The sequence below is a fragment of the Eurytemora carolleeae genome, unplaced genomic scaffold (genome assembly GCF_000591075.1).
Source record: "Eurytemora carolleeae unplaced genomic scaffold, Eaff_2.0 scaffold28, whole genome shotgun sequence".
NCBI lineage: Eukaryota > Metazoa > Arthropoda > Copepoda > Calanoida > Temoridae > Eurytemora > Eurytemora carolleeae.
In genome coordinates, this window is record NW_019396147.1 from 501,685 (window position 1) to 506,591 (window position 4,907).

The following is a 4,907-nucleotide window of genomic DNA, read 5'->3' on the forward strand; positions in this document are numbered from 1 at the left end:
TTTGTCTGAATAAATTTTTTTTGTTTAATTCTGTGATAGTGATGGACCAAACCTCTGTAGAGTAAAAAAGTAGATGTTAGTTCAACATTTATTGAAAATATATTTCGGTCTGAGTTGACCCTCGTCAGTTCTAAGTTCTAACGATATAATAACCATCAAAATCTATAAAAAATGTTTGTTAAAAATCACAAGAAAATAAAGAAACAAAAAAGATTATTCAAAATAAAAATTTGGGCTGTCAAATGGACATAAGGGAAACGAACTCAGATTATCAGATGGAAAAAAGATAATTTGCAATTACTCATTTTTTTAAAAATGTTTTAGGACAATTATTATTCCTTGAGATTGTTTCTGTCACAAAGGTTAAAAACAAACTGTTTAGATGCATAAGTGTATAAAGTGATGGTGAGGTGGGGGTCGAACTATTAAGTGATGGTGAGGTGGGGGTCGAACTATTAAGTGATGGTGAGGTGGGGGTCGAACTATTAAGTGATGGTGAGGTGGGGGTCGAACTATTTGATTTGTTAGAGAAAAATTGACCGAGTTCTGGATTTATATTTTGGATTTCTGGAGTTCAGAAGGCTCTTCACAAATCATATTGTAGATTTATTTTATTACACCACAATGCAAAAGTTTTACTCTGACATGTGATACAGAGGATTTCGAAAAACATGGGAATTGAGTGACGACTTCGAGATGGTCTTCTTACTTGATTTGTTATTTCTACCGATATAGCTGTAATCCGTCAAATTTTGTTGGAGGCAAATTTTTAAAAATTTTGATCATTCATAAATCTTCCCTAGGGTCACGTGATGTCCTACACAAAATTTGGTCGGTACAGCCGTTTTGACGTTTATCCGATACAAACAGACATACATGCAAAGTATATATATGGATATATTAGGACATAAGGAATAAATATGACTGATGCATGAAATATACATGGATATAAATGCACAGGGAATACATATGGATATCAGGATACATGAAATATATGGATACATAAAGTATATATGGATATTTTGATCTACAAATATATTTAGATGTCAGGACATGGGGAATATATATGGATATTAGGATACATGAAATATATATGGATATCATGATACATGAAATATATATATGAATATCCGGATACGCGAAATATATATGGATACAAGGAAGATATATGGTTATCAGGATACAGGGAATATATTCAGAGCTGAAAACTTTAGAATGGGATATCCTTAATCCTGATCGGATAATTAATCTGGAGATTAAAAATGAGTGGAGAACAAGCAATATTTAATCTGGAGATTAAGAAAAAGAGTGGATTAAGCCTTAATCTCGGTATCCACCATTCTAAAGTTTTCAGCTCTGAACACATGGAATATACATGGATATCTGGAATAATTCTGGATACATGGAATATATAAGGATATCAGAACATAAGGAATATATTTGGATATTTGGATACATGAAATATATATATGGATATCTTGAAACATTAGGGGGGATGATAGTTCTCTACCTGTGTTCTCAGTTAGCTGTACACTTACAACTGTTCACTAATACTGATATACTATAGGTTAGGCCGGAATCTCCTTATAATAAACAAATATGCAGTACGCTCTCGGTATAGTTTATGGAAAATATCGCATATTTTAGCTGATAATCTGTAACTCGCTTATCTTTGTTCATGGCGTTCATGGCCTATACGTTTAGTAAAGGATTAGCGTATACACTTTAACCTCGATGGGATACATGAAATATATATTGATATCTGGATTCATAGAATATATATGGATATCAGAACATGGGTAATATATGGATATCCGGATTGATGGAATATATATGGATATCAGAACATGGGTAATATATGGATATCAGGATACATGAAATATATATGGATATCTGGATTCATGGAATATATATGGATATCAGAACATGGGGAATATATGGATATCCGGATTCATGGAATATATATGGATATCAGAACATGGGGAATATATGGATATCAGGAAACATGAAATAATCATGGATATATAATGATCCCAAGTTCACGAAAGTGCCTGAGGAATGTATATACTGGTATCCTGTTGGTTTCTTGCATTTTAATTCTTCCTTACTCTCAAATTTTATGATAACTGTATAGTGTAAAGTACAGAGTGTCCCACGAAACATGACAGTAGCAAGACGACTTAAAGGTCGGCTTTGATCTTTAAAATAAGTTGCTGCATTTATTCGTAAACCTAATTTTAGAAGTAAAATTCTAGAGTTTAAAATCACATTATATCCATAATCTTGGCATTTCCAAATTGTGGTCTGCCTTTTTTGTTGGTCGGTTGCTCAGTGTGTCCCACTAAACATAAAGATTTCATAAGTATTCTTGAGATTAGATTTACATTGTTACCAACTGGTTCGAGTTTCATTCACGTTAAATATTTAGTTATGCTAAAGCCTATCGCCAATCCGTTACAATAATTTAACTAATAAATTACAGTATATTCCAATTCCAAGATATTTGTTGGATGTTTATTTTGTTACAACTGAAGTATTAACCAAGTACAGAAAACTGGAATATTATATGTGTAATAGTAAAAAATCGTAAAAATTTATTTAAAGAATAAATTTTAAATTAAAAGGAGCAATTAATCAATTATTCTCGGTTGGCTAATTTTACTGATGTATTGCGGTAATGCTTTACGTAGAAAAGACCATCTGAGCCTGGTGAGCCGTTAAAACCGCCCGGGTAGTTTGCTGCCTTTTTAATAATTTTCACACTTTGCATATTTAAAAATCATTCGTAAATCGTAATGAATCTAATTAAATATTTTGAAATTTGATGTCAAGACCGAAATCTAGTAGATCGTAAATTTTTATCATGCCCGGACACTTTTAATGTGACAATTTTTATATGAAATTTGGTCCTGTTTATGTCAAAACCATGACTAGGGGGGGGGGGGGTTGAAGGGGGATAGTGTGTTACTATGATATTTGGACTTCTATGAAAAAAAAATATTTATTTCAGTGATTAAGGTACGCCCGCATGCAAAAATTTTGAATTTATTCTAAAAAATCAAAATGAAATGACTAGAAGGTGCCTGCTCTCCCCCCACCCATCCTCAAGCCACTACTTCTTATATTACTAATTAAGGAGCGTGGACCTCGCGAACCTCGCAAAACACGTTTTCTCTTAGGAAAAATACTGCAAAGTTTAATTAAAGCAGACTTTTCAGAATACAGTTTTGAAATGTTGGAAGTTTTATTAAAGTTTTTAAAAAGCGATTAACAGTCCTGTCCCTTTATCCAAGGGCGAACGATGGGGGGCCGGGGTGCACGCGCCCCCCTACGCATGCCCCCCCCAGGGAGGGGCACGCATGGGGTGGGGCTCATTTAATATCACATCTGCTTGCATTTCCCTTCCTCAGGCAATCTACATTCTGCATTGCATTGCATTGCATTGCATTGTACTCACCCAAACTAAAAGATTAAGGAAAGAAATCTATATAATAAAACAAAACATTCATATATATGTTGCGTATAGCCGGCCAAACGGCTGAACCGATGGGCTGAAATTTTTTGTGGAAACTCGGGCTAAAAAAAAATTATTTTCTTTTCAACATTTTTTTAAAAAAGCTTTTATCAATACTGTCTTCTGTGTAAATATATATTTGGTATTATTATTTATAATACAATATGTATCAGTCCTATGAAAATATAGATATTTTTAAGAAACGTTTCCATCTCTATTTTTCAGGCGTTGGGACATTTTATAGATAACAAAATCAAAGGACATTTCATAGACAGAGGAGATTTTTTTTGACAAATTATATTTTTTTCTTTTTTATTTACAAATGATATTTATATCTAAATTTTTTTATTTTATTTTTTTTCTTCAAAGGCCATTTTTTTGAAAAAAGGGGGTTTTGACTGAAGGGGGGGGAAAGGGGCTAACTCGCCCTCCTCCTGGTAAAGGGATAAAGAGAATACAGTGTGTCAGGAATCTGAAGGCTGCAAGCTATCATTCTAAAATCCGTTAGAATTTTGCCAAAAACTTTTTAAAAACAAAAGCTAAACATAAGTTATTTATAGTTTTAAAAAGAACATGTCCAGGGCTACAAAAAGGACAAGCAATAGTGAGGTAAAATCAAAGGTTTCAAGGCGTTGCGATACTTAAAGCCGACCCAGTGTTGAAAATTTATGTATATTTCATATGAGTCTAAAGATCTTGGTGAGAATAGGAAACAGTTTACATTAAGGAGGAATAAAAACTGATTAAAATGTAAGGTGTGAATGTTTTTTTAAGATAATTCAGGAAACCGGAAACCAGAGTTCTTAGAGTATCATGCAGCATGAAACTAAAAACCTCTCATTGTTTGAAACATTGAAATATTTTTTCAAAGGGGGGGGGGATACTTGAAAAATACGCGTATAAACACGGTGAGAGGGTGTCCATTCTCCGGGCCTGCAGTCCCCACCCTCTACCAGGATACCAGTCCCCACTCTCTACCAGAATACCAGTCCTCACCCTCTACCAGGACACCAGTCCCCACCCTCTACCGGGATACCAGTCCTCACCCTCTACCAGAATAGTAGTCCCCAACCTCTACCAGGATACCAGTACCCACCCTCTACCAGGATACCAGTCCTCACCCTCTACCAGGATACCAGTCCTCACCCTCTACCAGAATAGTAGTCCCCAACCTCTACCAGGATACCAGTCCCCAACCTCTACCAGGATACCAGTCCTCACCCTCTACCAGGATACCAGTCCTCACCCTCTACCAGAATAGTAGTCCCCAACCTCTACCAGGATACTAGTCCCCAACCTCTACCATGATACCAGTCCCCACCTTCTACCAGGATACCAGTCCCCACCCTCTACCAGGATACTAGTCCCCACACTCTACCACGGATTCATGGAA